At 55.9% G+C, this 9,410-nt stretch overlaps 1 protein-coding gene across 6 annotated transcripts in view; it reads left to right on the forward strand.

Moving 5' to 3' along the window:
* Positions 1 to 9,410, forward strand: part of RAP1GAP2 (RAP1 GTPase activating protein 2) — a 52,066-nt gene that overhangs the window by 18,687 nt on the left and 23,969 nt on the right. The window contains exon 1 of one of the 6 annotated variants that reach the window (XR_002444110.1): positions 346 to 523. The exons of the other annotated variants lie outside the window; for them this stretch is intronic. The gene's annotated coding sequence lies outside the window, so the exon portion shown is untranslated. Of the gene's footprint in view, positions 1 to 345; positions 524 to 9,410 lie in introns of those variants that run through there. 6 annotated transcript variants of the gene reach the window in all.

A 9,410-nucleotide genomic window follows, 5' to 3' on the forward strand; every position in this document is an offset into this window, starting at 1 on the left:
CACCTCGGCCCAGGGCAGCTTCTGCTTGTGCCAACCCCGGGTGGCTGCTGCCACGTGGCAACTGCAGGGCAGGGCTGAGCCAGGGTGGTCCGTCACCTCCCGGGCTGGGGCTGCTCGCTGCGTGTTGTATTGCAGAACACCCTGTGCTGGTGGCACTGCTGTCAGTGCCATGAACAGGGACACAGAGAGATGGGTGGCAGGGGTTGGGTCTGCAAGGAGGGTGCCCACCCCGTGGGGCGGCAGTGGTGGGGCATAACCCAGCCTTGCAGGGCCGGCCTGCAGCTGGCTGAGGATTTCCCAATCCAGCGGTCCCAGCACCGCTCCCCTATCTGCAGTGAGCACGCGGCTGCTCGCTGTTTCCAGGAAGGGTCGTTATCACTGCTGCCTCCTCTGGAGCCACCCAGCCCCGTGCCCTGCAGCAATCCTCGAAGCACGTCTCAGAGCATGCATGGGATGGGGGAGCTGTTCCCAGACAGCGGCTGCGGGCCCTAAGGACCCGGGATTGTTTCGGCCATTCCGCCCGGTAAGCTTAACTTACATCACACCTTGGGGGCAGATCCTCTGGGGGGAACCCGGCAGAGCCCCACTGATGCTCTCGGGACTTGGCTTGAATTTTGTTAGACTCTTTCCTCTCGGCGGCTTGCCATAGACATTTGGGGTTATTTGGGGGTCTCTTAATGCAGAACCCCAAGCTGTGATGTGGAGGCAGTCAGCGGCGACCCTGCAGTGTGCGCGCTGCTTCCAGGAGATGCTGGACACGACACTGTGGTGTGTGCTGCTGCTGTGTGCTGCTGAATCCCATATGTTGAAATGTTGTCGTTCTTATCAGAACAGCTTTCACATGTTTAAAGCCAGATTATCCACAATTACGTCTGCCCAGAGGACTCAGCAGCCACGTGGGGCTATTTTTAGATCTGCTTCAGAAGTAATAAACTGCGTTGGTTTGTATATTTCTTCCCTCCTGCTATATTTATGCTTTGTCAAAATAGGAACTGTTTGCAGACCGTCTAAAGGAGGCCACCTGAAAGAATATCAGCGCTCCAAAAGCAAATATTGTTGTAACGGGGTAGGGACGCTTAATGGCTGGACTGATAAAGGCACCATCTGGCTGCGGATGTGTGCTCCCCCGTGTCCTGGTTTGCACAAGCACAGGGTGTTCTGTGGGGGCCACACGCTGCCCGGCGCTCCCTGGGCGGGGGGGGCCTCCCCACCCACTGCTGCTGTGCCAGAGCCACGGGCAGTGCCTGTCTTGGCCGCGCAACTGCGGGGTGATGCGCTTCAGGAGCAGCACTCATGGAGGGGCACAGCAGCACCGGGTGTGGGAGCGCAGGTGCTGTGCCAGAGCCTGAGGCTGATTCCCGACAATGATTTGGTTCCTTGCTGCCCTGCTCCTGTGGTTGCTGCTTCTTGCACTGAGCTGGGTCTGGCAGCCAGCAGGGCCCAGCACTGTGGCCAACGCACCTGGAAGTGGGCTCTCCATCTCTGGAGCTTTATTTCCAGTGGGGCTCATAATGTGCAGCACTGTGCTTGGTTAACAAATGACAGGCAGTGATCATCTGAGAACCTCACGTTGGTAAAGCTGGTTGTAAAACACTGGAGCATCTCAGGCTCCTACCTGGGAGAGAGATGTGGAGGCTTGACAGGTATGTGGATAGGTTGAGGCTGTACTGCGAGGTCTTTCTGAAGACTCAAAGGTCACTCCTCTCAGACAGTCCTCTCTGATTCTTCTCAAATGTTATTGGTGTCACGCACCAGAGACCATGACAGCTCCTTCCTCGCACAAGCAATTCGCTGCTAATCCTCTGCAATTTGGAAAGCTGCGCTCAGTATTCTTTTCACTGGGATAATGCAGATTCTGTGCCTCGGTGACATCCTGATAATAACGAGCAGCCCCGATTCAAATGGGAAGTGAGAGTGGGGAACAACTCCCATTGGGTCTTCAGCAGAGCACCAGCAATCAGTGCAGCTGCAGGAACTGAAGGGTTTGCTCTACACTTGCATGTTAAACAGAAGATGGGGAGGTTTGCTGCCAGGCAGGAGAAATAGGGACATGGGTAGAGGATTGAGCTGGGGGGCTGTGTTGTCCTCCCCCTGGCAGTACTCAAGGCTGAGAAATGGAGCATGGCAGTCCTGCTCTCTCTCCTTTGTGAACAGGAAGCGGCATTGCTCAGAGCGGCTGTGCTGTGCCCAGCACTCCTGCTGCAGCTCAGCCCACGGCCGTGCGGGGCTGCTCAGCCCTGCTCCCGCTTGGTCAGGCCGTGCAGCATGAGGTGCTGAATGAGGAAAATGCCCATTTGCCATCAATACCTGCAGCACTTTGTGTCTTTTAATCGAGAGCAAGAGGCAAGAGAAAGGCTGTAGAACAATAGAAAGCAATTTCTGAGCATGATTGACTTGAGCGCACTCCCTATTGTGGGGATGTGTCACTGAGATAATACCCGTGTTTTAGCTCCACAAATTATGCCTTTTCGCTTGCTTGCATCAAACAAGGTGACAGAGGAAGACAGTAAGGGAGCTGCTGGATCCCTGGGGAGGGCAGAGGAGCACTGCTGGGAGCGCCACATTCCTGTGGTGCTGGGGCACCGCAGTGCACACCAGTGCCAGCAGTGCGGGGCGGAGCAGGGCAGTGGGTCCTCCGGGTCCTGGGGAGGAGAAGAGCACGCCCCTGACGGTGCTGGCCTGTGTGGGTCCTGGGGCCAGGCTGGAGAACGGCTGCAGGATGGGTGCTCGTCCTACTGGCTCCGGGAGCACCGGGTACATTGCTGGTGTTGGTTTGCTGTGCATCCTGAGTCTGGCTTTATTAATGATGTTAATGATAGATGATGGCATTTAGCTCACTGATTTGCTAGTGAATTTCAAAGGAACTGCTCCTACTGTAAAGACTTATTTCCTCTGCTGATTTGATCTAATTTAATTTAATGCTGAAATCTTGAAACTTGTTTCTTCAGAAAGCCTTGATTCATAGCAAAAAATACCCCGAGTTATCAGGCGTATGATTTCCATTTAATTATGCTGCTGCCGTAGGCATGGCGGCTCCGTGCCGCGTTCCACCAAGCGATGCGGTGCAGCCCGGAGGGACCGAAGTGGGCTGGGCTGAGCTGCCCAGGGGCTCGGCCCTGGCACCCGGTGCTGCACCCTGATCTCTCTGTCCCTGCTCCTCTGCCTGGCCTGCAGCACTTCGCTTCCTCTCCCCGTGCTGCTGTTCCCATGCCCTCCGAACAGCTTTGATGATTTGTGTGCTCGTTGGCACTGCAAGGCGTGCTGGGCCGGGCACCACGGCGTGTTGCTTTGGAAGTCCTGCGATGTGTGTGCTGCCCAGGGGCCTCCCAAGAGCTTCCCAGCGGAGCTGCGTCTGTCAGGAGGCTGCTGAAGAGGGAATGGTTACAAAAATAACACCATGAGAACCTGTGGACGTACAGAAATATAAGATAGGTATCTGTAGATATATAGATAGCTATCTACAGATCTTCTCACTTAAAAGCGGCTGCAGCTGTCTAAGCGCTGGGCTTCCAGCAATGGCTTTGTGCTGGAGGCAGACAACAGAGTGCTCCCATCTGCCCCTCAGCTGCTTGGGTCTGGGGGCCACTCCTAAGTCACTGCAGCCACTGGGGTGAAGGGTTCTGCCCTCTTTGCTTGGCCTTGCTCCATCTGCAAGGTTTCTTTGCAAGCCATGACTGTAACGTAGATAATTATCCTGTAAGACACGGCCCCATCGTGGCTGGGCATCTTGTGGCTGGCACTGGAGCAGCGGGCACAAATCCAGCCCCAGAGCAGATGGCTGCCAAGTCGGGCTCCTGCCAGGTCAGTGCTGCACGCTGCCTCCTCCGCTCATGCCGGGCAGCTGATGGCAAAGGGCAGAGGATGCTGCAGGCATCGCACGGCCCCGTCACCGTGCTCTGGTACAGGCTGCATTGCTAAAACACAAATAGCCTCACTGTGAAATTCACTTTCCGTCCTTTGTGCTTTAAAGTTTGCGACAAGGTAATAGTACAAATTCATTTATTATCGCTGTGCTAATGTGGGTATAGCTTGCATTCTGCTTGCTGTTGCAATATGCAGTGACATGAGAAGGCTCGTAGGCTCATCTGGTAGGAAGGCACCTGACAGGGCTCCATGGTGCCCAGCCCATGCTGGCAGCACCCTCCCCATGGCACACAGTCCCCTGCCCCATGGCACACAGCCCCCCTTGGCTGCAGCTTTCCTGCAGTTCTGACGGTCTTGGTCTGAGTGCTCCAGCAGACACAGCCACTCCAGGTGGGTTTCAAAGTCAGATTAACTGCGTGGATGTGGCAGCAGAGGCACGGTGCTGCTAATCCTCTGTGTGCTGCAGCGATGAGCCGCTCTGCACAATGCTCTGGGCACTGTGGAGCACAGAGGGACAGTGCAGGGCAGAGCTGCTGCTGCTCCCACACCTCTCTGTAACACGGTAACAGCTGCATGGTTTGCAGGACCAGGGGTCTGTATGCAAGCAGCAGAAAACAGCTGGTTGCACTGAGCAATGTGTGCACTGAGCAACTCATCCAGCTCTTTTCTGTGGAGCAGAAACACAGAAGACAGTTCCAGCAGGGCTGAAGGTCCAGGTTCCCAGAGAGGAGCGATTTGCAGCACTGGTATTGTTTCTGTGGTGTTTCCGTCTCTTACTGAAGCTTAAATTGCTCCTGAACTTCCCTCTGCAGGACATGAAGGGGCCCGTGCGTGCCTCTGGGGGGGCTGCTGGCGTGGCCGTGTACTGCCCCCGTACACACCGACAGGTGCCATGCCCTAGCGTTGCTATATGCCCATCTGCTGCTCCCCAGCAGCACAGCTTATCTGAGGTTCTGTTGATCTGCAAACACTGCTGCCACTCTCATGGGGGACCTGTTCCATTTTTAATGGGTACTGATATCTACCTGCACTTTGGCTTCCCTGCGAGATGAGAGGTCGTCTGTTTGTAATGAATTTTTGCTCTTTCATTGCAGCTTTGATTGCTTTCCCTGTTTGTTTCCTGGGCAGGCGGATAATTGCACTGCGGAGATGGAACACCATGGGCCCTGCTTCGCTGAGGGCAGGCAGAAGGTCAGCGCGTGCTCTGGGCTCTTGGTGTGGCTGCTCGGGTGCATGCGTTGTCCCCATTATGCCAGTACTGGGTACCATGGCAGCACAGGGTCATACCAGCCCTGCTTTGTGCGCAGGGCTGCTGGTGCCAGGCTGTCCGTGTTCCGAGGTGAACACAGCCCCGCTGTCTTTGTCTGTGGCCAAGGTGCTGGGGCTGCTGGAGGCACGCAGCCTCATCCTGCACCGTGCTGGGGGGAACCAGACCCAGCCCCTTCAGTCCCACATTTCCTGCAGCCACGGGCAGCGGGATGCTCACCTCATATGGGCGGGCAGTGGAGAGCAGGGGGCACTGCCCCTCCCTCCTCGCTTTGTTTGCTTGCTGCTAACCAAATGACCTTCTATCGAGTAAACAACTGAATTGAGTTTTCTGCTCTTATTAAATCTCTCCATATGGAGAAGGCAGAGAGCTGGGTGTGGGCACAGCAGCCTCCACCCTGCAACCAAGGAGCTGAGCAGACTCTCCTTGCAGCACTCCTGCGCACCTGCTGCCCGCAGACTGGCCATGCTGCATGCAGGCCCTCCCCAGCTGCCCTTGGGCTCCATCAGTGGTGCGTGCTGGGGCCAAGACCCTCACCTGCACCAGGGCTGCATCTCAGGTCCACCAGGGGCCAGGGCAGATTGCTCCCCTGCTGATGGGAAATGGTGGCATGAGCTGGGCTCCCCATGCAGAGGGGTCCTACTGCCCCCTGGGCCACTCTGCAGATCCCAGAGCTGTGCATTTACTGACTTGGGATCTGCATGAAATCTGCATGGCCAGTCTGAGGCTGCTGCAGCGAGCCCTGGTCTTCTGTGACCTTGGCCATCGTGTAAGGACGTGTTTGTTGTTTGAAGGGGATGTTGATCCTGAACAGCAGAATGGCAGGGACTGTGTCCAGGGCAGAAGCAGGTTGGATATTTCCTTGTCTCGTTGGTGGGTCCTCTGTAACCATCTGTAATATGAAAAGTGATTAAGCTTTCTCAAAGTCACCTTTTGCTGCTCTTAATGATGCAGCAGTGCTGGAGTTGATGCTCTAGAGGCTGTCAGCTCCTGGGGCTGAGGGAAGCTTCATCCAAAGGGAAAAACCTCATCTGCCTCATGCTTCCTTGATATTTCCTCTGTGTCTTTCTGACTGAAGCCATAACATAAAGCTCTAATCAGATTACTTGGGGCTGGATGTAACATAATCTAAAGCTCTGTTTCTCATGATGCTTAAAACTGGATGTACTCCTATCCCCTTCCTGCAGCACATTTTTAAATGCTGTAATCACCTTCTTCATTTGCAAGCTCCAAAATCCTTTTCTTCTTATGCCAGGAACGCAGGGATGTGGCCGCTCCTGCAGAAAACCGGTCTCTATTTCTGCCTGTGCTCTGTGCTGACACTGCTCTGCTCCTGCCTCTCTCCTCCGGTGTGGGCAGAGCAGCGGCAGCACCCGGTCCATCCCCTGCACTGCGCTGTGTGCCGTGGGGCGCGGGGCTGTGCCGTGGGCAGCAGTGAGCGGCTCCGTCTCACTGATGTACTGACACACGAGCCAGAGCCAACCCGTGAATTTTCAGTAATATTAACCACATCGCTTATCTGGGGGAGATTCTACAAGGTCGGGGCGAAGGCTTGGTCTTGTCACAGTGTGGCATTTTCAGATCCGTCTTTCTTAGCAGAGTGTCCAGGAGAAAATGCCAAGCGCTGCACAAACGATCCAGCCGCCCAGGTGATTTATTAATCATAGCGTGTAATTGTTCCAACCTGAAACGAGTTCTCCCAAGCCCCTCGGGACTCAGTTTTGTAGTTCACTGCAAAAACTGTTTTCTCCAAAGCAAAAATGCCTGGGCAGTTCTAGATAGAGTTATTTCTTCATTAAGCAGTGGCAGCTGCTCCGCTCAGAGGTTATTTCGGCACTGCGGAGGTAACGCTGCAGCTTTTGGGAAGGATAGAGATTCGGAGGAGCCCCCGAGGAGGGGGGGGGGGAGGCACCCCCAGCTCCTGGCCCCCGTGCAGGTGAAGCACGATGCAGCGCGTGGGGACCGGGCCGCAGCCGAAGCGGAGCCTGGAGGTTCCCCCCGCTCGCTCGCTGCCCGCCTCCTGTTCCCCAGCAGACGCGCTGCCCCTGGCCGTGCTCACAAGGAGCCGGGGATGCTCACTGCGGCGCTCGGCGGCCCAGCCCCGTGCGAGGGCGGCTCTGGGAGGTGGATCCCGCCGGGGCTGCCCGTGCTCCGGCACAGAGCTGCTCTGCCCTGCGGCGTCCCCGCGGAGCTGACGCGGCCCTACCTGCCCGCTCCGGCCCCTCAGCCTCCTCACCCACCCCGCCCTCCTGCTGTAAATTATAGATCAGGTGCAAACGAAGTCCAGAAGAAATGGATTACAGCAAAGAATTGTTTGCAGTATTTGAGTGGAGAAGAGAATAGGGCTAAGTGTGTCTGCTTAAAGTGATTCTCTGTTTCCAAATATGAGAGAATTGAACATCTTTAAAAATCGATACAAAGCCACTTCAGCATAAAACAAGAGAAGATTAATACTTAACTTGTCTGGAAGCGGGGAGGAGAGACGGAAGACGTCTCCAGAGACAAAGAGAGACTCAATGAGATCTGAAACCTCTTGTTTAATGCGAGAGGTAAAAGGTTTAAAATTAAAACCCCTCCCCCTCCATTAAATGAAAGCTAATGAGGTGCTGCAGAGCTGATACCATTTGGCATTGAAATGGGCTCTGTTTCCTTTTTTTTTTTTATCTCACTGTGCCTCTGAAATTTGCCAGACTGATGATTTCTGCTTGGAAGTGAGCAGCCAGGTATTTCCACAGGAACAAACTGATTTGCTGGTCCAACCAAAACTTCATTAAAAGATTTTGCAGTGTGAGCTAGTGAGAGCGAGGGCAGCATCCAGGGTTACTGTATTTCTTCCTCCTGTCCTCTTGCATGCTCCCACCCACCGTGAGCAGTTTGGCATCATCTGATGTTGTCCAGGGGAGGCACAAACACATCCCAGGTGTTCTGTGGTTGGGTTCTTCATTCTGGGGAATTGAGGAGCTCTGTGCTTGTGTGTTGCAGTGACTTCGGCTGCTGCGAGGGGGCTGCTCTGCCCCAGCCTTCTCAGGGACCCACTCAAGAGCTGTTAAAATGTTAAAGTATTAATCTCAGATTTAAGTCTAGATCTCAAATGTTTTAAGAGTCATGTGTGCTGTGTCGGTGAATGCAGATGGGGCAGCCATGGCTGTGCTGCAGTCTGGTTGTCCTCGGGCTGAATCAATGTGGCACGTGGACAGAAACAACATTCCAGGCACTTCTGTCTGATTTAGGGTGGAATGCATAAAGAAATTGCAAGAAAGATGGTGGGGCTTTTTGTTGAATTTAAAGAACACATCTGGTTGGGGATTGTGCTGGGGCAATGAGGCACTGCACAGGCTGCCCAGAGAGGGGTGGTGCCCCCGAGGTCAGGCTGGAGGGGCTCTGAGCACCCGATGGATGTGTGGGTGTCCCAGTTTGTTGTGGGGCAGTGGAACCTGATGGCCTTTAAAGGCGCCTTCCAACTCAGAGCACGGTCACTGCAGTGCAGCCCCCCGTGTTCCTGGTGGCATTCGGGTGCGCCGAGGAAGGTTGGGGGTGGGGGGGTGGCGGGACCCGGCCGTTCTATTGCCATGGCGACATCGCTGTCCAGGGAAGGGTGCTGAGCTCGTGGAGTAAACCGCTGACAGTTTACTTAATAAAAAAAGTATCTGTTGCCAGGAGCAAGCTGCGTGCTAGCTCAGCTCCTCGTTAGGGGACGAGCCCGGGCTCGCGCTGCTCTGGCCTGGGTGCTGCAGCGGGTGGGGGTGTGGGGACGTCGGGACCTTGGTCCTCGGCACTGGCACGGCCGCAGCCCGACGTGGAGCGGCCTCGGGCTGTCCCGCATGGGAGCGGTTTCGCAATGTCTGCCAAAAGCAGAAGGAAACGGTTGCAGGACAAGAAAAATCCTTCCCGTTGTTCGGATGTGAGGGGGCTGTAATCGAACCTCACCCCTCCAGCACTGAGAAGCCCGCTGTTCGGGGGGCTCGAGGGCCGTTCTCATTAAAACCTCGGCATGAGAATAGCGGAGCCGTGCGGTGCCGTGGGAGCGCAGCGCAGCCCGGGTCTCTGTGCGCGCGGTGCCTTCCGAACCCCGCTAACCCCGGCAGCGCCCAGCGCCAGCCCCGCGGAGCGCATCCCCCAGGCGGCTCCTGCTCGCCCCGCGCGGCCCCGCTGCGCCGCTTGTGGTGCTCTTCCGTGCTCTTTGCATCGCGGCCGCGGGCACGAGAGGGGGAAAAGGGGAAAAAAGCGGAGCAGCGCGCAGCAGCCGCCGCGCCCCGCCCGCAGCCATGCCCAGAGCCCG

Source organism: Numida meleagris, chromosome 18, assembly GCF_002078875.1.
Source record: "Numida meleagris isolate 19003 breed g44 Domestic line chromosome 18, NumMel1.0, whole genome shotgun sequence".
Taxonomy (NCBI): Eukaryota; Metazoa; Chordata; class Aves; order Galliformes; family Numididae; genus Numida; species Numida meleagris.